Consider the following 24,588-nt stretch of genomic DNA (forward strand, 5'->3'; position numbering starts at 1 on the left):
CTTTTAGTGCTTGAAATGTATAAAAGGATAAAGTCTGCAATATACAAAGAGCCATGGCTGATAAGCTCAGGCATAGATATGTATCATATAAAGTGGAATAGATGTATCCTATCTTTAAGGAGAGTTTTGGATAAGCTATCAGCCTTGGTCCAACTTCCTCAGAAATCAGCTGGGACCATATAATTAAATCCTGTGGAAGAAGCATTAAGCCAGAAATGGAATTTATGGATAAATTCATCCTTGTTATACAGATCCAACTGAAACTTGGAAACCATCAGATGTAGGGCACTCTGCATTCCACTGAGTGTAGTTACTTTGCTGTAACCAAGACACAAAGGATGCGATAGTTCATGCTTGTCTTTAGTGAGATACTCACGTGAAGGGCCTAGATCCATCAAAAGAACAAAAGCTTTTGCAATGGCATAAAAAAATGACATTATTCTCAATACATTAAACCACAGAAACAATCTTCCATACAAAAAGACATGTTCTGTGATACAAAGCTCAAAGAAACTTTACAGTCCACAGTAAAATCTCCCATTCATCCATTTGCAGGAAAAGCATCATTTTATACACTTTATTGACTGTATTCTTAGTTTTACATTGTGCAGCTGAACGTATTTATTTTTTTGCCATGCTGTCTAATGCTCCGTGCTGCAGGATATTGGAGTCTAGTGGACCATGCAATTAGAATGCCAGGGCAATGGGAACTTACGCAATTTAGATAGGAAATTTTGCATGGAATGACAAAACAATGTACACTAGTTATGCTCCACTGCAAAATCCATCACTAGCGGAAGGATTCTTTCATGAAACAAGATAAAAAAATAGAAAAGTAGAACACAACAAAGTGGTATGCTGGTAATACCATATTGTTATCTAACCGTATCTGCTAACGAGAATGTAAAAATATAATCTCCTTGTAAAATTATTCAGCCACCTCTAATATTAACTAGTGACACAACTACAGACATGCATATGCTGTGCTTACCAAGTACTTCTTTTCAAAATTTACCAGCTGAGAGAAATGCATCATGGTCTAACCATATGCTACTTTTTCAGATTCAGATAGGTCCTCCTCTTGAATTCATGCTTATTGCTGCCTTCAGTAAACTTTCCTAAATCCAGCAGACCAGAATAAAGTTCTTCGAGACTGTACCAGTATCTAGTAATCAAGCATGACGCTCTTGATATGATTGTCCAGCTAACCAGATTTTGTATGCATAGTTTTCACTGGATATTGACTTCAGAGGCCAAGATTGCACTGAAGAAATATTAAAGATTAAATTAGGTTCCCTCATTAAATTTAAGGTAGGAAGACGGATCTCCTCTGGGGCATTCAAAGGCATGTACTCTTTTCCCTTTATTATACTGGGAATTTAGGCTCATGTTAAATGCCTAAATTAGACCCCATATTACATTATTGTTTAGAAATTTTAGTTACACGGTTTATAGAAGCTAAGGTCAGCTGGTAAGAAATTTTCTGCTTCTTAAAAATGAACTGGATCATTTGGCATATATGACTTCTAATAATCTGACTCTGCTAGACAGTCATCAGGACTGTCCATCCATCCCTTCCCTTTATAATCAGTAAAAGAAAATTTCTTAACTGGATTATTATACTTCATAGAATAAATTATTTTCAAACTTTAATATTTTAGCAAAACCAGGAGGAGGTGCTGTAAAGGTTCCAGTACTATACCATGCAGCAATATCTCAATTTTAATCTCTGTTAGGACCTACCCACGTCCATACAAAGGATTTTTTGATTTCAGGTTGTAAAAGCAAGATAACTGGCATGGGAAATTACACAGATTTTTGCAAAATCAGCTCTTTAACAGTAAAGTTCTTAGTGGATGTAGTAGTAGGTCAAGGAAATGCATCCCTTGTTTTTTTAACCCCTATGATAAATATCCTTGAAGCATATCGCTTAACAAAAGCACCTGTCAGTAGCTGCAGAATTTAGATTCAATTTCTCTGGTCATTAGAGACAGATTTGAAAAGCCAGATGTCAAGGCAGGTGCCACACTATATTTGATAGTAAGTTAATGGCCCTTGAAATTCAGAAGCAGTATGTCAGCCCTAACAGCTCCCTTTGTAACCATCTCCCCCTCTTCCAGGCTTATGCCTGCCTCTGTGTTTCCACTGCTTTTATTAAGATCAACAACTGAATGTGAGAATGGTGTTGTTTTTCTGTTTAGACGAGCTAGCATATCATGTTATACCATTTTAACGTTCAGCATCTCTGGGACTTCATGTCTGCAAAGCTTCAGTTCTACAAGTGTTTCTTTCAAACAGAAAAATGATGTCTATGCACTGCAAATAAACCGTATGCACTATTAAATGTAGTTGTGTTGCTTCTGTTCCTGGTTATTAAAATATTTCATTTAAACCAGATTTGTATGGCCTTCTATCCTTTCTACTTATGAGATGGAGAGGATATTTTGGAAGGCTAAAGAAGGAACGCTAAATTTACATTGCAGAATGCTGGCTTTGACTCGCAATACGCAGTTGCAGGTGCAGTTTGGCTTCTTAGCTTTTAAAACATCAGTTTGGGTAACACAATCATCCTCTTTTCAGACTGCCTCAAGTGCCTCATCAGATGGCAGCAGTGTTTTATAGCAAGCAGTTGAAAGGCATGGCACACACACTGCAGGGGATGAAAAGGATTTTAAAAAATAAGGCAGGGTTTTTTGAATGAGGTGCAAAGTCATCACTTGCAGTGACATTCCCTGCATATTTGAACACAGACTATCCTTGCATAGAGGATCATAAAATAAATCAAATCTTAGTAGTAAAAAACAATCCTCAGCAAGGAAAAAAATTCAACTATTTGCAGGTATTTTTTGCTACCTGAGCACGTATTTTTTCCATTTTGGGTGATGATTACTGAAATTTGGCCAGCTTTAGTATCAGCTAGCAAAGTTTTCCTTGGTACATCTGTCACACTAATTACATTTTAGAGATGACCATAACATAAATGTTTAACCAAATCTGTGGGACATTCAGAAACGTCTGCCACAACAAGCAATGTCTGCATCCCAGATGTGGGACTTATAGATCCAGCCCTGCAACAGGCTTGATCAGGCTTTCTGCAGATTGCTACCGATGGGGTGAATGTCTTCTCCAGCTGCTGCCACCCATTCGTTTGCCTTTCATTGTATCAAATTTAGCAGTCTTGTGAGCATGTGATGAGTCAGATGCGTGTTTCATGGCTTTGGCCAGTCTGAGGGCTGTCTATAGGAGATGTGTATGGTTCCTTTCTACTGGCTCATTAGCACCAGCTGAATGAAGTAATTAGCTGTTTGCCCGCTCACCAAAAAATGCTTAGCACCATCATTTCCATTCATTTGAAGGGAAGGTTCCTGCAATTTATTTACCAATACATTGATTTTGAAAAAAATAGCAATATAGAAACTAAGCTGCTAAGGGGGAGGATATAATACAATGGGGGGTGGGGGCAGGAAAAAAATGAAAGAAAAAAATAATCTGTATTTTGATAGAATCCTGGACAACTTTCTAATTCCTGGGAACATTCAGAAGATAACAGTAAGGTTCTTGGAATGTGTTCCTTTGCCATTTCAGACCACCTTTGAAGAATCTCATTTGTATTTTAAAATGGAAACAGATGTAAAATACCCCAGCACATTTAAAATCCCAAGAGCCGGTATGTGGCATTAGCCGGCGATGCCTCCACTCTGAGAGCATCTCTCTCCAGCGGCTACGGGAGCACCCAGCTGGCCAGGAGGCACAGGGTAGTCCCAGGCATGCCTAGGGAGCCACCAGCACACATCTGATTTTCTTCTAATTATATCTCAGCAGTCGTCCCCGTGGAAAACAGTTTATGTAAACATGTCTCATGCAATTCTGTCACGTAGTAAAGATCGGGAAGTTACGTTTTAATTCAATTGATTCAGAGAGGAGAATACACAAAGGGCTGAAGCTGGACAATCCATATCCACACCGTAAACGTTTGCCCAGGTCAGTAATCCCCACAGTAGAGCCTCCGGGGAGAAGGGGGTTACGCACCCTGCGCTTGGCGGCAAGGACACGCTGAACTGTGCAACAGGGCTCAGACTTCAAAAAACTTACTCCACAGAAAATTCCAATGTTACCTTTTATTCTACATCACTGCAGAAACAAAAAAGTTTAATATATATTGAAATTCAATTTAAAAATGTAATATATGTTAAAATATTCATTACAGGTTAAAAAAATGAATTATTGTTCAGATCGGGGCGGGCAGGGAATGGTCTCATTTCAGTGGTTTTAAATTTGAATGGAAACTCTTTAAAAGTGGAAATAATCTCCTTCACATATTTAAAACACTTTCCCCTTCAACATTTGAACAAAATGAACATGCTCCCATGATAAGTTTACATTTTGGCAAGCTACTTTTTCTGACCAAAACAGTCCATTTGAATATATTTTTCCGGCTCCATTGTTATATTTTTAGCTACAGGATGAATCAAAATGACAGTCATAGACTTTCTTTGCCATTGAAAGTTTATATAATTTTCCTTAAAGCCTATTCAGACGTTGGGTGAGAAGATGTTCATTAAAAAAATGTTCCATGACAGTGGAATATTTCTGCTTAGCAAGACAGAAGGAAAAAGGGGCCATAACAAAAGGTTTTTCCCCTCCCACAACACCTCCTCCCCAAGACCACTTCCTATATAAATATATAAATATATATATATATATATCGGTTTGTCGCCTGTTAAAGGATTTTGTAGATTAACAAACTTCTGCCCCCATAAGGTGGTAAACAAATCAGGTCCCCATCTAGTCCATATGTGACAGAAGGGGCTGGGCAATTTTATTCTTTGGCAATTTACAGATTTCAGGATTTGTCATCCTGGCTGCCATCTGAAAGACACAGAAGAGCCCACTCTAGTTCAGACCGCTCATTTTGGAAACATTAGTTTCTGTTCTATTGCAAGTTCAATAACACATTATTTTTCAGTCTGGTATGTTTCCAGCAATAAAAATAGCAACTGAACTTTATAACAATGGTCATAATAATTGAACCAGGTATGGTGGCTGTTGCTGTAGAAAAGCCCAATGGCTGCCTGATCTGGGTGAGACAGAATTATGCCATGCTATGTCTATTTTGGCAGCTACATTAGGGTACAATTTATTGGTATGTGACAGATAACAGGGGAAATTCTGGAGAGTTATTCTCACTTACACACAGACAGAATTGTAAGTGCTTCCTCCTTTGCCTGCCCTCCTCTGCTTCCTAATTCCTCTCCAAAGCCATATTTCATGTACTGAAAAAAGTAAAGAAAATATTACTTCAGCTTCCACCATACTTTAAAGAGTGTGTGACCAAGCCACAGTGCTGTTTCCCAGAATTCTGTAGTGGCTTCACAAACTGACCCTTGCAAAAGAACAGCAGCAGGGGAAAAAAACAAAAACAAAAACAAACCAAAAAACAAAACAACAAAAAAAAACCCAAACCAGACACTAAAAAAAGAGCAACATAATCACAAAATCCTTCCTGGAGTATGCTAGGAAAAAAAAACCCTGGCACAAAGAAGCTGATCTTGGGACCCACAGAGAATTCACATTGTGCCACAGCCACGCATGAGACTTGCTCCTGTTACTAATGGGTGTATAATAAAGTGTCAGCTTTCAGCAAGGAGGCGTATTTTTGTAAGTTTTACCAAAGCAAGGATGGCCATCATCTGGGATTACATCACTATTAGTAGTTACAGTAGCTCTTGCAAAGCCTGTCTTCCACTTACATTTCCAGATGAGGACACACGCAGATGCTATCGTCTGTAGGTATTTAAAGTGCTGTATTTCCTTTGGAACTTGGTAGGGAGGTGTCCTCTGACCTTGATCTGGATTTAAGTGATATACTGTATGGTATAAAAAGGCAACATGTACTAGTAAATTAATCATGGTGGGTAGTGAGCCCAAGTACTGGAACTTGATCACCCATATTCTGAAGTCACTAGAGCAGTCTTGTCACATGTTTGGCTCACGTCACAAAACACCATCCCAAACAATTCTTAGAAATAATTTGGAAATTAATACTTGTCAGGAAATATTTCCAAGAGGTAGTCTGGATGGAGCTGTATGCCTCTGAGGCTAGAAGAGCTTAAGAATGTGTATGTGGTCAAACTGTGCCAGTTGGCTTCCATGCCAAGAACAGGCCCTGACACTGTTATTTTACTAGTATAGATAGATACAGCCAAACAGAAATACTAATAAAATTAGTCTGAAACTACTTGGTTCAAATTGCTATCACTCAGCTATCCATAAAAATTATAGTCCCTTGAAGAGAAGGAAAAGAAATGTACACGCTCTACAAAGGATGGGGCAAATGGTCAAAGGGTAAACTCTACTTGCTGCCAAATGTCCTCTTCATTTGAACATTACTCACTGCAGGAATGCTAAGAAAACTGTGGCATTTATGGTACCATAAAAAAAGGATTAGGAAACAGACAGCAAACAGAGAAATTCTTAGGATGACTCTTGGAAAAATTATTCTTTCCCTAACAGTGATCAGTATGAAAATGGAGCTTATTCTCTGCATTTATATTTAAACAAGCACCTGCTCCAGTGTGATATTTACCCTTTAATCTAGGATAACACTAAAATTAAACTTCATTCACCAAAGTATCGAATGATTGGAGACAGCAGACAGTACAGGCAATACATGTACATCAGGGCTCGCTGTCTTAAAAGAGTCCCAAACTTTCTTTCTTACCTTAAACCATGAATTCATCACAGTGAAGTCAAATACATTTCCCAAACCTTAGGGATTACTTCTAATATTATATGTTCTTTTTTTCCACGCCAAAGGACTGACCAGCTCTGGCAGTGCTACCAGTCTTTAGTGATCAACAGTTTAAGAAACTGGAGCCGAGGGAAGGGAAAGCCAATCCGAATACACCTGTCTGAAATTGAATGCAATACTCTGAGTTACAGAACTCTTCTCAGAAAAGTTTCAGGTATAGGAAAACACCTGCATATACCAAACATTTGATTTGGGCCCCTATTTGGTGATGCAAGCTTTGTGAAACTTGAGTAGACTCCACTGACCATTGCATGTCCACCTTTAACTTTGATCCACTATTGAAAAGCTGTAAAAGGGAAAAGGCGCACAGGCTTACACTTAATGAATAATTTTTTGTGCTTATGAACCATTTCTTGTTGTTGTTATTATTATTATTTCTTTTTGGCCTTCTAAAAATGCCAAAAGTTCTATTGTTAACAAACTTACCAAGAAACTCAGCTCTTGTTGGCACACTTAGAATTTCCTTTTTTTTTCAATGGCTCTTTCAGATAAAAGTTTGACAGGAAAATGGTGATTTGGGGAGAGGGGCACCTGTTTTTGAACTATCTCACTGATCTGCTATTTTTAAACTTCAGAAGCTTTGCAATACTGTTGGGAAAAAGCACAGAGGAGTATTACACAGAGGTGGATGTAGCTGTTAAAGTCTTGGGTAGGGTTGTGGGATGTGTTTCAGAGTGATACAGGTTTCCCCTTAGCATATCAGATGGACACACATTGCCTCTAATGGTTCTGGTAGGACAAAGGGAGCTACCGTAGCTCCCTTCTTGGACAGAAAAGGAAATGTAATGAGGAAGACCTCATGTATCTCGGATATTTTGATTGTACTGGAGTTGAAATGTGGCTTTATTTAAGTACCGTGAATTTCCATTTGAGTAATTGGCAATGGCAACCCCAACTTAGCTGTGCCTGATTAAATAAATTCTTGCTGGCACTTTGAGAGTTAATAATTCTCTGACAGTAATTAAAAATACACACACGTATTCACCTATCCGAAATGAAAATACTTACCTTCCCCAAGCTTCAGCTACCCCTTAGAGACATCCTCATCTGTGTTCGATATTCAGTCTGGTTCAGTATTGTTCAGTATTTATCTAAGACAGGGATGGCTATTGTTGCACACTTCTATGATTTAGCTACTTTGGAGTTGTCTTTTAAAAAATTATCCTACATTTATATGATTTAAAAATGCATTACAATGATTTAAAAAGGAATTGTGGAGTGTCATGAAAAAAAGTCTAAAATACTAAATCAGTATAAGAGGTTATAATTCTTTCTGTAATACACAGTAAACTTGTGAAACTGAAATAACTCTATAATACACTGTAAACTTATGAAATTGAGAGAATGAAATCCAGAGTTTTCACAGAATCCATCCTGGAAAATGGGTCTGGATATATCTTGTAATACTGGATCATTTAATACTGGATCTTTACTGGATACCTTTTTTATACTATATATATCTTTTAAGCCAAATTTGTCCTTTCCCATCATCCAGAGTTTAATTAAAGAAGGTCCTGAATGCCCTGAATTTGATGGTTTGCTGTCATAAAGGAAGGGACGTGCCTCCACAGATCACTGACTCCCACTAGCAGGTTTTTCTAACCGCTTTACAGAAGCTGGAGGAGATTATTAAACCGCAGATCTCAGTGAAGTATTTTCTGTTGGTGTTTCTCAAAGTATCTACATGACCATAATGGGACTTCAGCATCTCAGCATCCAACTTCAAGGCACTTTGCTGCTAATAGATTCCCAGCCCTTACATACCCTGCAGTCTTTCCAGTTCTGTCCCTCCTAGACATGCAACATACAATGTAGTGTCCGTTCATCTCCTTTTTTAACCTTGCAGCTCAAACCCTTCTCACTTACAGGGGCATGTAGTAGCCTCATTGTAATTAATTTCTGGTCGTGTCATGGCTGTATTCATCAGCATATATGAAACACAAAGGTCAGCCTATGTCTTATGACACCTGGTATTAAATGGACTACTCTGTCCAGAGTCTACCACTCAGTGTGAGAAAATGCAGCAGACTCAGGACTCGTATGAGAATCTCAACAGTTTCTTTAGTAACTCAACCAGTCAATAAAAAACCTGCCTGATTTAAATGTTCGATCTTCATATCTGTTGTGGTTTAACCCCAGCTGGCAACTAAGCAGCACACAGCTGCTTGCTCGTTCCCTCCTCCCCTGGTGGGATGGGGCAGAGAATCAGAAAAAAAAACCCAAAACAACTTGTGGGTTGAGATAAGAACAGTTTAATAATTGAAATAAAATATAATAATAATAATAGCAATGAAAATGAAGATAATAAAAAGAGAGAGAAATAAAACCCAAGAAAAACAGGTGATGCACAATGCCATTGCTTACCACTCACCAACCGATGCCCAAGCAGCGATCTGCTCCCCCTGGCCAACTCCCCCCAGTTTATATACTGAGCATGACATTCTATGGTATGGAATATCCCTTTGGCTAGTTTGGGTCAGCTGTCCTGGCCATGCTCCCTCCCAGCTTCTTGTGCACCTGCTCACTTGCAAAGCATGGGAAACTGAAAAATTCTTGACTTAGGATAAACACTACTTAGCAACAACTAAAACATCAGCGTGCTATCAACTTTATTCTTATACTACATCCAAAATACAGCACTGTACCAGCCACTGGGAAGAAAATTAACTGTCCCAGATGAAACTAGGACAAAATCATAGGACAAATTAATATTCGTTCCAAGTTTCAGTTCTGTAGCAGCCCTCTGCAGCACTCCTCATTAGTCTCAGTGAGTATATTATCTTCCTTAATTAGAAATTCTTAAACTTTTTAGTCACAGGAATGCAAGGGTAACAAAAGAAGAAGAAATATTGTGTGATTCATTTTAATTACAGATTTACATGCTCTTGGCTGGAATAGAAAACTGGAAGTTATGGTCTTAGTCTAGCATTAGATAGGTAGTCATGTCTTGGATGTACTGTATACCACTCAGGAAACAGAACTAACCTAGGATAAACATGAAAGAAAAATTTCAGAGTGCAAGGGAATGTGTATTTAATCACCCAGTGGGACTATGAATGATAGTTTTCTGAAATGATTGGGAATCTTCCTGTTCATGTGCAGAGCTTTAGCAAGGAACTGAATTCCTCACCTGGGAGGTCAGTGGGAGGTCAGGAAAAGAAATGCTCCAAATACAGGGGTTCTGGTGAAATCTCAGACTCCTAATAGTCAACAGCATAACTCACACTGACATCAGGTTGTTCATGACCCTGCCGTGCTCAGGGCAGCAGAAGAGATTTGGCTCCTGAGGGAAAGGGGGCTGCCTTTGCCTTCCTTGTCTCTACCCACCAGCTCTTACCCCCTGTAGGCTCCTAACAAAAATGACAGATTTTGATATTTAGCTATGAACACTAGTAAAAGTTGGGATGTAAATATATAATTGTGTTATTAATGACCCCTACCTCCCCGATGCCCAATTAACTCTTTTAACATAGTGTGCAAAGAAATGGACGTATTCAGATAGTGAAAACTATGAACTTGTGCTACAAATGCACTGAGTGATGTAAATCATATCAAAAGATAAATACAAATAGATTTTTCAGCTATAATTGCTATTTTTGCAGCCACATTTTCTTCATCAGATGCATATGAATCAGTTTGTCCTAAATTTATTCCTCCTTACTTTAGGCAACATTTATTCCACCCAGCTGAAGGTCAGGGTCCATCTCATCTAACTCCAATCATATAAAAATTAGACACTTGCAAGTCTTAGTAATTCCTCTGAACTTTCTCCATGATCTTAAGGCATAGAAAGACACCTTCAGAGTGTAATTCACCCTACTGATATTAAGAGTCCAAGATAAGAGACAGTGCCCTCTGGAGATATCTCTGGTTTTTTTTGTTGGCAGCAGAGGAAGCCAAGCCTCTTTAGATTGTCTGGGGTCATCATGTAGATGGTTATGGCTCACTGTGCTGTTGGCTTTTCAACACTTCCAGCAGTGGAAGTGTGGGAATATACAGCTGGAAGGAAGGAGAAGCAGGTGCATCTCACAGATTGACTTCAGGTGTCATGCGGCCACCTGATTATTTTTCTTCTGTGTTTTTTGGGGCGGGTCACATAGTCCAACCTCTCCATAATCCAAAATGGTCTGTGTAACGCAGCTGTTGGGCCAGAAGAGTGGGTGTACCCAGGTGGTGTGAACAGAGCACCCAAAACTGCCTAGAAAGGCATTTGCCCCAAATTTGTGTTAAAGAGGAAGGCACCATCAGCCCATTGAACAGCAGCTGGGGAACTGCAGAGAGACTTCAGAAACAAGGGAGTCAGCTTTAAAAAGAGGACAAAGGCATGAAACTGTAAGAGCAGGAAGGGCGGGGGGATGGAGAGCAACGCAGTCACAGAGCAGCAGCCAACACGCACTTTGGTGCTGCCAGAAGCCACCCCACGGCTTCCCCCCCCCTGCCCAGGCCGCCCTGAGCATCCTCCCGGGACGCCGCAGGGACTCCCACCCCAACAGTGACGGACAGCAGGGACCCGCGGGTGCACGGGTGCAACCTCGGGGATGGTGACCAGGGACCCCGGGTGCCATCTCACAGGGGTTTCTCTCCCATGCGAGCACCAGGGTTGGCAGGGAGCGACACGGGCTCTCGTAGCACTGGAGCACCTGCGTCTCCCCCGGGAGGGGGGTTGCCAGTGGGGACTGCACCCCCCAGAGAGGCGCACGTGCCTGACACCCGCACGGCCTCTGGGAGGACGTGCGTGTGTGATTGATTAAAACTTTTTAAAAAATCAGTTATAGCAGGAAATTGCAAAATCTGTAGGTGTTTATTAACATTTCGTAAGTGTCTAACATTGCGGGTTTTCTGTTATATTGTTGATATTAAAAATCTGTAGTTCACTGGTTGCTGATTAAGTGTTGTTAATAAATCAATAAACCATTTCGATCATGATTCGGTTTAACCGAATGAACTGAGTAGTTTTTCCCTGCATCGTTATTACCAGATGACATTAAGTTACCATTAGTTTGAGGTCATTCATGTGTCTGTCTGCATTTCTGGTCCTCAGCAAGGAGGAGGTTCCCTTTCTTTCTAGCAGGCAAATAGTGGCATAATTTTGAAATTCAGCTGCTCAGGCTCTGCTTGTCAATGTAATAAACTCTTTGTTGTTTGATGTTGAGAACTTCTGCCTAAATAGTGGAAGGCTATTTATTAATTTTGTTTTCTAGTGACACCTAAAACTTAATAATAATGTCAGTGTATAATATGGTAACGATGATTTCATTAAGATTAAGACAGACAGAAATAATCAATCTTTTTGACACTTACTGTAAAAGCCAAGAAGTCCTATCCATCAGAAAACATAGATAAAAAAAATTATTCTGTGCTAAATTTACCTTAAATTTTGGTCCACTTAATGTCTTTCATCAATTTCTATTGTCTTAGTTTAACAAATGGAATCATAAATAATGCAATCTACATCAATTGCACTTATTCGCAATTAGAATTTTTTTCGGTACTCTGTTTTATGAATATTTAATAAACTGTGTAACCTTGATGGAAGGAGTGCAATTTAGGCGGCTATAATGAATATTTAGAAAGTCTTGCTTTGTGATCTCAACTTCTGATTTTAAATTAACCTCCAGTAAATCTTTTTGCACAATGCTCAGCTCAGCAAGTCTAGCGTTTTCCTGATCTAGAAATACATGGATAATTTCAAGATATGTTTTCTACTTCAAAGGATCTAGGTGCTTTTATTAAGCTTCTAATAATTATTACCTAAAATCTTAGAGTATGTATTTTAGGGTATGTATTGAAAAAAATTAAAGAAGAAAAAATGTTACTCCTAAAATGTACACTTAGGGTGTGTGATGCCAAAAATAAGTATTATATATACCAGAAGCTATTAGAACAGAAACAATGATTCACTGGCAGTTCAGTCTTTGCTTCTTGAGGGACAGGAACAACCAGCCAAAAGTTTTGTTTGATTTTCTCCAGTTTGCCACAGTAACTTTATTTTAAAAGATATTGTCACAAGGGGAATGCTAACCCACCGCTATGGATTTGCAACTTTCACATTTACCAGTCATTTAAAATACAGTAAAGAGAAATTGCAAGAAGATGATTGTCACAAAAGAGAAATACGTATGAGGTATGTTCTTCTAGCAATAAGAAAAATCTCATGATTCAGTGGGCATTATTCAATCAGACTAAGGCTTATACTTCTGAAGTATGCACAAGATACAGGAGAACAGAAGCTCAAAATTGGGTAAATCTCTGGAGACAATTACATAGAGTGCTGTGACACTTGGAAGCCTCTCTGCAAAGTGCTATGGATAAGTAACTTGACAATGAAAAAAACAGTGCAATGCAGGACTGTGAGGTCTTAGACATCCGTCCCTCCTCCTCGCTTCAGAATTAGCTCAGAAAACTGCTGGAAGAATTGGGCTGGACACCTAGAAAATCTGTTAGAAATACACTGCATTTCAGAGCCTACAGAAACCTACAGTTCAGGCACTTGGAAGAAACTGCAGATGAGAATCTAGATAAAGCACCAAATAAGCCAAATATATACTTCCTTCAGTAAGAGGATAATGTTGATTTTGTTCACATTACAGCCCTGGAAATTGATTCAGTGCAGAATAAAACAGAGACGATTCCCAATGACCTCACTGGCAGTGGCACACTGTCTGTCTGCAGGCAAAATGCGCTCCCTCTTCTGCCGACTGTGTTATTGCCCTTAGCACAGTCCTGTAAGTAGCTGCTCACAAATTGCCTAAGTATTATATAGTACTAATTGCCTTCCTGCGCGTCGTCAGGACTGAAGGAAAGAAAGACAACATCAGTCTGAATGGAGGTGCTGATCAAAAGTGAAACAGCTAGAGGGTGGCTGTTTCTGACTTACTCAAAGGAAAGATGAATCTGCCTTGCAAAATGTTGATTTGCTGGCAGAAAATTTGTAGTTTGCAAGATATTGGAAACTGCTGTAGGAAGAAAGCTAATAGCTGGCTGAAATAACAGTTCCCTTCAGCAGAACAGAGTGGGGAGCAGGGATGGGACTCTACTGTGTGCTGGGGGAGTCTGGTTTCCCCTATACTCTCCATCGTCATTATCAGGCTGTAATTACGTGGCCACATGGGCAGCTCCGGTGCTATTTGACAAGAGTAGGTTTAACCACCGCAGTGCTAGCATCCCTTCTTCAGCAGAGTGCCTCAAAACTGGTATCTTATCGGTAAGCCTCCAAGCACCACCATTCATAGCAGAGTGCCTAAATTCTGATGTGGGCAACAGAAGGAAGCAAGAATTTGATTCCTGACAGCCTTTCTTTTATGTTAAAATAATGCACAAGTACCAGGATGGCTGCACAGCCTGGAGTGAAATAGCTGCTTCAAACATAGCTGCTTCATTTGGAATCAGATTATTAAATTACTTGAGTTTGGTATTTGATTATAAAATAGTTTCAAGCTTGTTGGCATTTTATCTGCTATTCTTATCAAAGTTGACACGAGAAAATATTTATTTTAGCTGTGAGAATGGAAATTATCTTGTGGAATATGAATATTACTGCTTAATACATGGGTTTCAATGTCTTCCTAAGCAAGCTATTACTTTGTTTATCTTTCATTTGAGAGTCAAGATAAAACATAAACAGAAATGAGCTTGTTTCGCTGAAGTTGGAACTATTTTTAAGAATGTTCTGACTGCAAAGATGGAAACAAGACTTCAAGTATTTGCATTGTAACTGTCTTCAACTAGTGTTTGATAAAAAAAGGGGAAAAAAAAAAAGGGGAAAAAAAGATTGATTTGACTGAATGCTGTTATATATTCGTCTTTCAAATGGGAAATTTTCCATGAGGAAAGAAATGGTTATTCAAAGGACAAAGAGAAATAGTTGATCCCACAAAGCAACCACGCACAGAAGGTGCTTTAAAAGAGAAAGGGCAAGTTGTTAAAGCTCAAGTTGAAAAAGTCAAGAGCTGTGATTCATAGGTCCCAGGTTACCACTCACTTTGACTTAGAGTCTACGCACACAGCTGCTGACTTACGCTGCTGTTATTGCAGAGTGATGTGAATGATGAAGTCTCTGTTGCTGCATGTTTGGAACAGGAATTTTTAGTTCTTTGTTCTGCTTTTAAAAGATAAAACACTGTTAACAAGGTAACAACATCAGACCACCAGGGAAACCATAGAGACTTCATTCATTTCCAGCCTTCCTGTGGTCAAATAAGATGTTGGCCCTGCATGTACAGAATTTACATTTCCAATGTAATTTGGTATTACCTGAAAAAGTTTGAGGGGGGTATTACCCTATGATTTTTATTTCAAGGAAAATAGTCAGCTTTCAAAAGGAACTGTCTTGCAAGGACAGGTTTTCTAACTGGCAAGCTGTGTGAACAAGTCCCATTTTTTTCTGGTCTCAGTATATGTATCCATATCATATATACAACAGTCTATAAAAGACTAGTGGCTGAGACATTTGTTTTTCATAAAAATGAAACAGCATTTCAGCTAACTGATTAAAGCTCTGTGGATTTTTTTGAAAAAATGCAACTAACAATTTATATGCTTACAAGCTGTAAATTCTTATAAAAAAATCTCCCTCTTGTGGCTAAGATTACATTAGATATTGAAAAAAACAGGTAATGATTTTTGGTTAGCTGCTTCTTTTATTGGAAAATTTCTAAAGGGAAGGAAACAAATAAATACTTCTAAGTTACTTCCTTAGAAGTTCTAACTATATTCCAATAAGACATTGCAAATGATTGGCATAATTCAAAGAATACCAGTAAAATCAGTACTGAAGAAATGAATAGTGCAGGGAATTTAACTTAGTGCTGCAAACAGGCAGTTTCTCTTAGGTTGTTTGTTCCTGGAAAAACTGACATTAACATCAATAGTGATGAAACTATGAAGTTTTGTGGCCATGAAGTCACAAAGAAGATAATGGCAAAATCTCTTTGTTATTAATATAGTAATCAGGACACTATTGGAGGTCTTCAAGCCTGGGCACAATGATCAGATAGATATGTGATGTCATAACTGCAGCTTGTAGAGCCAGGTCTGTCTGAGCCAGCTTGAACCAGCGTGGCATTAGTTCAGTTGCAGGAGCTCAGAGTAGACAAGATGGACTTTATGCCCTCATCTACTTTCAGTACACCCACAACTGGGCTGCTACCCGTGCCTAATCTAGTCACGTCAGTTACAGAGCTCTCTAACCCACACAGACACCGGAGACAGTAGCATCTCCAGAACCCTGAGCAGAAAGGCTGCACCCACGTAACCAGTGCCACCCAGGCACAGCACCGACGTGCCTCCAGTGCTCTGCAAGCCTCCTGGGTCTTCTCACACCCTATGCCACCAAGGCAGCATGAGTGGCACTAGTTCATCAGTCTTTCACGGAAGCTTATTGTGCTCTCACAACTGTCAACTCCTGAACAGCCTGCAGGAGCAACAATGAATATAATACCTTTGATGTGGTAAGACTTTCCAGTGGAGGTGGTAAATGTAAATACCATTTTATCTAATATTCCCATGAAGACAGCACTGTGACTCCTACTGGTTTCAATCAGTACATCTGTACCACTGGACAAGAGCACTTTGTAAGATGGCCATAGACCTTAGCTATACAGAACAAGACACTCACAGAAAAGTCCATCATTTTCTCCCAGCCCATACATCCAGATTTCTTTCCAAAAAAACTTAGGACACACTGGTGTATGGTCACGCTTAGGCCTCATCCTCACAGACACTTGGAATGGTGCCAGGTTGCAAAGCTAAGTACCAGAGCCAATGGAAATGCAGTGAGGCATATCTGCCCAACTTTACTGACACAGCCAAAGGGCTTGTGACGTTGCTTACAGTAATAACTATAATTTCTGGACAAAGGCTTGCAACACAGAGGTGAATTTCACTCTTTGTTATTACAGTTTTCATGTATCATGGTCAACCACTTATTTTTTCTCACTTCAGTCCTAAGAGTCAATAGGATGCTGGATAGGCCACATGGACATTAATCAGGTAAGTTAAGAAAATGAGAAGTCTAATAGTTACCTAGAAATTGCTTGGAGCTAAAGCAAGTGCACAGGACCTTATGATGGCATAAAATTACTATAAGATTTACTTTGTAAGTAAGTTCTTGTAGGGCACAAACAGACTAGAAACAGCAGCAAAAGCAATAGAGGACCAGCCAACAAAGTTGTGCTGACAAGGCTAATGCAATAACACTTTCCAAACTGTACAAACATTTGGAATACAAATGGTCTATTCCTTTCCTTTAAGCACAGCATATTTTGCTCTACAAATATCTTGAGCTTTGATTTAGCAAAGCATTCAGCCATGTGCTTGCCTCTAAGCACATAGTTAAATTCTATTTGCCATATCCTAGATTTACTATATTACAGGTCTGGAAATTCATGGTGTTTGACAATGAAATAGAGAGCTTCCCTTTGCCCTTGAGAAGTCTATCATTCATCCATCAGTCAAGAAATTTTCACATTTTCAGTTTTTTCACTGATTGAGAATGATGCACTTCTAGGGAAAAAAAAACAACCCTAGGCGGTAGAAATGAGGCACTCCAATAAAATGAAGTCGGTCATGTACCAAGCTTCTAGTAGGATGATGGGTTGGCAAAACCTATTTCAAATTGGTAAATGTAGTACTCCTCTGCTTTGGTCTGTGCAGAGGAGGTTGCAGTGTGCTTCAATCAAAAGCAGCAAAGGTCTCTATGCATAAACCTGGAGACCAAAGTGGAGCAGAAACGACACAAGGCAAAATGTTTCCCGATCTAATATAGCAAACACCAAAGAGGATGTATTGGTTTTGCTGGCAAGGTTTTGGTAGCGGGGGGGGTTACAGGGGTGGCTTCTGTAAGAAGTTGCTGGAAGTTTCCCCTGTGTTCGAGAGAGAGCCAATACCAGCCGGCTCGAAGATGGACCTGCCGCCGGCCAAGGCCGAGCCAATCAGTGATAGTGGTAACGCCTCTGTGATAACATTTTTAAGAAGGAAAAAAGTTGGGACAGGCAGATTCGGCAGCCGGAGAGAGGAGTGAGAACATGTAAGAGAAACAACTCTGCGGACACCAAGGTCAGTGAAGAAGGAGGGGGAGGAGATGCTCCAGGCGCCGGAGCAGAGATTCCCCTGCGGCCCGTGGTGAAGACCATGGTGAGGCAGGCTGTCCCCCTGCAGTCCATGGAGGTCCACGGTGGAGCAGATATCCACCTGTAGCCCGTGGAGGACCCCACGCCGGAGCAGGTGGGTTTCCCGAAGGAGGCTGTGACACCGTGGGAACCCTACGCTGGAGCAGGTTCCTGGCAGGACCTGCGGATCTGTGGAGAGAGGAGCCCACGGAGCAGGTTTTCTGGCAGGACTTGTGACCCCGTGGGGGACCCATGCTGGAGCAGTCTGTGCCTGAAGGACTGCACACCGTGGAAAGGACCCATGCTGGAGCAGTTCGTGAAGAACTGCAGCCCGTGGGAAGGGCCCACGTTGGAGAAGTTCGTGGAGGACTGTCACCCGTGGGTGGGACCCCACGTTGGAGCAGGGAAGAGTGTGATGAGTCCTCCCCCTGAGGAGGATGAAGCGGCAGAAAACAACGTGTGATGAACTGACCGTAAACCCCATCCCCGTCCCCCTGTGCCGCTGGGGGGGTTGGTAGAGAAGCCGGGAGTGAAGTTGTGCCCGGGAAGAAGGGAGGGGTGGAGGGAAGGTGTTCTGAGATTCGGTTTTATTTCTCATTACCCTACTCTGGTTGATTTGTAATAAAGTGAGTTAATTTCCCTAAGTTGAGTCTGTTTTGCCCGTGACGGTAAGTGATGAGTGATATCTCTCCTGTCCTTATCTCGACCCACAAGCTCTTTGTTATATTTTCTCTCCCCTGTCCAGCTGAGGAGGGGGAGTGATAGAACGGCTTTGGTGGGCACCTGGCAACCAGCCAGGGTCAGCCCATCACAATTAAATTAAAATCACAGTCTGAACAAGCCCTATAAACTGGCTCTGAGAAAGGAGGGGGGGATTTGGGTCTAGCCTTGACTAAAAAGATCCTGTAGCAGTGTACTCACTTTACTAAGATGCTGTCTCTTGTTTCATTCACACTGTGTTCAGAAGGAAAGGGACTTTGATTTTTTTTTCCCAATTAACATCAAAGAATCATCCTGAACAACTGAAACACCCTTAAGTTCCTGCATTTTTGGTTAAGTGCTTAGATCAAAAGCAATCATTTTAAAGACCTCTGACTATGTTCTTGTTCCGTATCCTTGTCTGCCTCTGAACTGACTGCACAATACCTCTGCATTTAGGTTTATAATCAATAGATTTGTATTTAAAATACTTTTGCCCTCCCTAGTCTCATTGCGTTTTAATATTTTAAAGCCATTAAATTGACCATGGTAAAATATCTCATCATAAAATTCTCATTACTTTAAATACATGTGTTTCATTTTGCATTTTAGAGCATCCTCCATCTCCTGATTTTTCACTAGTATCTTTTTCATTATCTGCATCTCTTTCCCTGCAGGCTACTGTGTAACCTTCTAAAATATACTTGAAGAACAAGAATGTCCTAGGTTTTGATTTCACTCTAATCATCGAAGGTAGAGTCATTAGATGTCCAGTTTCTCCTTCACTAAGCCTGTTTACCACAGATTATGAAACACTTCACCAGTAAAATTAACAATATGACTAAATGCTACATTCTGTGCCATCCTGTTACTCGGTGTCATAAATCTTGTCTTCTTTTGACCACCCATGAATCTCTTACTAAACCTCATTGAAAATAATGACAGGTTGGAATTTCATAGTATTTGTCTGCCTTCTAAGATTTGTACTTTCTAAAACTTCTGGAATCAAATATGCTACATAAGGCAGTTCAGGATCCCAACTTATGCAAGATTTAAAAGTAGTGGTTGCTCTAGAACAAGCTGTCATGTCTATTGGGACTCACGATACCTGAAAACTATTGATCAGGGTTCTGAGATGTGGCAGAGGTCACTAAGCAAGGCATGTTTAGCCTGTGAAAGTAAAGCAAACACTGGTTTTAATAGTCTCTGGGTTACCAAAGCAGATTAAATTTGAAGACTGAGACTGCAGTTCCACATGATTCTTTTCTTTCCCCACAACTCTTCTGATTTTGAAGTACTAATTGAATGGTAAACCCTTTCAAGTATTTTTGCATTAGGAGAAGGAATGTTTCATGTACTATAAACAGTATGCCTATCCCCAAATTGATCTCCTAGTCTCTTCTTTTGTTATTTTTAAAGAGACAGCATCATGACTGCAGGCATGATTTTTAGTTTTTAAGGGTTTTGATTTGAGTATGAGATGGATAGTTTGGGGAGTTTTGACCAGTGAAAACAGAGTTGAGGGAATTAAATCATGTTCATTGCTGTTGACAGAGAAAGCATAGGTTATTAGACTAGAACTTGACCTTAGCCTTAAAAAGAAAACTCTGTCAAATTTCAGTGTGAAAGCTGAATATCATCCAAGTAGACCTTAGGATAGCAGGTGACCTGGTGTTACTCCACAGGTAACAATTGTGTATTAGAGACCAGGCTGGCAAACTTACTTGTTTTCCACTTTCAACAGAAAATTATTCACTTATTCCACTGAAAATTCTTTATGATTGAAACTTTCCAACCAACCTTAAGGGTTTATCATGTTAAATCTGTCTAGACTATCCTAAATGTTATTGCTGGGGCAAAGGACTTGATTATTATTCCTACGTAACCTGAAGTTATTTTTAAAATGTTTTCAGTAAGACAGGTCAATCATTTCTAGAACAACATCAGGGACTGCACTGTCTTCTTTGGGGTTCTCACAGGCTCTCTGGCAGTGTTGGAACTGAGGCAGAAGTTTAATTGATGGCCCACTCATATTTTTGACAGATGCAGTTCATTTGATACATTAACAAACATTTTGGATTTTGTGGTCTATTTAAGGCAGTTGCTATTAAATTGTCATAATTTATCATTGATTGTCGCACAGTGTTATCTACAGTCTGGAAATATGCCCTGGCTTCGGAATTAAAGCTAAGAGCTACAAGATAATGGCTGACATTGTGACCCTGCTTTTAGCCTAAGACTTATTCTAAAGACATTTCCACCATTAAAATGCCAGTTCATCTGCACTGTTGCAGCAAGGTGGGGAGTGTTGGAATGGAATTCCTTCTGCCTAACTTAGCTGCCTGCTTTTAGACATCTAGTGAAATCCAGTCATCAGGTTCTCTCTAAAGCTATTACATAGAGCTCAGAAACTCCAGAGAACAATCCACCGCTTCCCAATGTGCTTGTGCTTGCGGGTATACCAAGTTACCTTGTGGGGGTACGTGCATAGCTTAGACTGAACCCCTAACTTTAACACAACTCTTTTATGTGACATACATCACTTCTGTAATGGACAGTGTCCTCCTGAACTTGAAATGTTATGGCCAAAAATTTAGAGATATAGGAGTTCTATAAGGTACTTGCATGTTGTGCTGCAGTACCTCATTTTCCACTGCTTTTCCCTCAGAATCTACGGGCTTGACAGACACTTTTGGTTTTTATTTTGTGTGTTTGTTTAAGTAGCTAACTGAAAGTTGATCCCATCAGCTAGAAGATGGAGCTTACACAAAGCAGAATGCTGAAGCTCAGAGGAAGGTAGAGTATTGGCCTGGCCATTAGATCAGATGAGTCCATGAAAACTCAAGCCTTTCATGCTGTAAGACAGCAATAGTTGGCATTACAGCATCATACACACCCGGGTTTTCTTTTTTTCTGTTAATATTCTCCAAAGAAACATTTTTAAGTAATATCTCCTCTATTTTTTTTCTCCTCTTAGAAACAAATTTCAAGTCAGGTCATTTCACTGGAATTTATTTCAGCCTGTCCTCTCCAAAACAAGTGGGATTAGTGTTCACGTATGTACAAGCCAGATGCCTTTGAATGCACTCAATGAACAGAGCAGGGTGACATAGCCCACTTAGATACTTGTGAAAAATGACTGAAGGTGTTAAAAGCCACATTTATCATCCACTAGTCCTGTTATTTACATGGTCTTTCTCTTTCGTGTCAAGGAGATTCAACAAGATAGCATGATAGCAAAATTAGACATCTCTTGCAAGGCTTGCAGACAGAGCACAGGAGGAAAAGGTCTCTGTAACTGCAGTGCTGAAACAGGGGCTCAGCAAATACAAATTCAAGAAAAGATGCAGATGAATGCGAGTTTACACAAACTGGGTGCAACATAGTTTTACTGAGTCTCTCTGTAGAGGCCTTTAGAGAAGGCTGTGTTGTTACCTATTCCACAGGAACGCTAAATATCCAACAGTACTTCCATTCTTAAACTGAATTTTGCTCTGAAATCCCTGATGATACTCTTCCTTCCCCCCATCATCTCAACATACAGAGTATTAATTTTGTGCTGGTGACTCTGCCCTGCCCCTGACACAATTGTGTGTCTCAGGGTCTGTGAAAAAAAAGCAGCTGTCCTAAAAGTAAGTACTTAACTAAGGCTTTATGAAAGACTGCTAAGCAGAGAGCTAACAGGTATTTGAAACACACGCAAAAATAGCTCCTGCCTTCTACTCCTCAAACCTGCCCTTCTCTGCATCTTCAGCCAAAAGTTTCAGCCGGGTGTTTAGACCTTTCTGTGGAGCTAGGGTGTGTGCATGGGAGCAAGCCACTACAGGACAGTCCTGCTCCACGTAGGTGTGTTTTGTCAAGGGCAAGCTTCTTCCATGTGCCAGGCAGCACATGGACAAACACCTCCAGAGCCCTCCGTGCATATAACCCCCAGTATGCAAGCTGTGCCTGCCACCAGCCTCCCAGTCTTTTATCTCTTGCTGGAGTTCCCAATGTGTTCGGCACAGCATACCTGCCCCCATCTATCGCCTTCACCTGCACCCCTGGACTCTAGGAATGAAATTTCCCCGTGTCCCCTGGCCCCTTGGGCACCCTGCCTTCCCTGCACCAGGAGCAAGTGTTGGTGGCTCACTGCAATGAGGAAACTAGGCTGCAAGTGTTCCCATGTGATTTTCTGCCACTTCTTTTCTTCCTATTCCTTCCTTTCTTCCTTTCCTTTGGGAAAACTGAGATACCAAAAGTTCAGTGTAAACAAAATAATCTTGTTCTACAGCAAACAAATTAATCAACCAGTTACTGCTACCCAGCATGTCAGTTTGGCATGTACATCTTTCATTACCAGTAGGAACAAATATGACTGTTTGAGAACAGCTTTGCATCAGGCCTGGAAAAATGCTAAGAAAAACAGCTATAGAGAAAAAGGAAAGAAGAAAAACCTGTGCTCTCTGAATCACCAATAAAATATCCCAAATTATAGTGTTCACTGCAGTATAAATGCGGGACCAAAGGGTCAAACAAGAGGATATCTTCCCAAGCATCTTTCTGGGAAGGGCCTCTAATTGTTGCACACACATCCAAGGCCGGCTGACTGCTGCTTCTGCCGCCTGAGAGGAATGTTTATGGAAACTAAGAGAGGCCAAACTATGGGGAATAAGGGTTGTTCAGAGTGAGACAGTCTGTTAAGCACCAAAATATTTCCCTGCAGTTCTGCAGGAATGGACCAAAATGGCATAGATTGCCTTTGATATACGCCTAGGAGCTAAAAAGAGCACATGAAGTGGAGATTTCAGATACTTCTGTCAGGAAGGAGAAAATTAAGAATACAAAACCTGTACTCTGCTGCCCACTAACCAATGTTCTATAATAGTTATTTCAGTTGAAGTCTCTGCTCTTTCCTGTCCCTGGCAATCAGATTATATCAGCAAAGAAAGTAATGAAGAGGAAAAGGGAACGTATAAATACTTGCCATAAATTGTATATTGCTTTTTTCTGTACAGAAATATCTGGCATTTTAATTGCTTCTGCAAGGAGCAGAAGTCTCAATAAAGGTCACAGGTTTGCAAAATCTTAACAACTAGTAAATGCATTCAGTTTTTCAACCTGACTTGGACTGTGCTCTGAGGCTAGAGATTGGCTGCTAATGTGCAGGGAATGAAGAAGCAGCACCTTGTACTGACCAGGGGGACACTGGAGAGTCATAATCTTGAAAAGGGTTGTTAGACATTTTATCTCCTGACAGACAGGGAAAGGAGCCAAAACAAACTGAAACTAATGTTCTTGCATGGGCTGAGAGAGCTGTCTTCTGAGAAGAAAGGGTATGCTTTTATTAAATAGTGCTCAGAGCTGTGGATTAGTAGTAAGTGTTGTAGCTGAAACCATGACGTCATTATCTACCCAAAATATAATTATGTAAGACAGTCCCATTTTGCAGTGGGATATAGTATCTTCTGCTAGACCATAGCTGGATTTCCATGTCAAACTAAGACTTTGAAATCATTGTCTGCACGGGGATTTCCTCGAGTCAAGAGATGTTTAGGCCCCCAGCACAGTCACTGTAGTCACTGTAGATGTATTTATCTGACTCAGGATAAGGGTGAGATTCAGTTACCTAAACTTAGCTGAATAGTGTCACTTCAGACACTGCAAGGGGATCCAGGGCAAGCGATCTCCCGTAAGTCTTGTGCATTTCTGTTAGCCCTTAGCAGACATTTTGGAAGCCCAAAGACATCTCAAATGGCAGTGGGTGCCTAAATTTAGGCAGCTGTCTTATTTAGAGTGAACTGGACAGACTTCTAGACTCCACTGACAGTCTTGGCTGGGTGTCCGCTGACTACTCCACACTAGCTCATGTGCAAGCACCTACATGTAAATACCTGAACTCAGATAGATTATTCTGAAGCTAAATCCCATCCCAATTTTAGATCAGATCAAAAACCAGAGGTTATAGGAAGAACTGCACCTTAGATTCAG

This window comes from Aquila chrysaetos, chromosome 15, assembly GCF_900496995.4.
Source record: "Aquila chrysaetos chrysaetos chromosome 15, bAquChr1.4, whole genome shotgun sequence".
NCBI classification, from domain to species: domain Eukaryota; kingdom Metazoa; phylum Chordata; class Aves; order Accipitriformes; family Accipitridae; genus Aquila; species Aquila chrysaetos.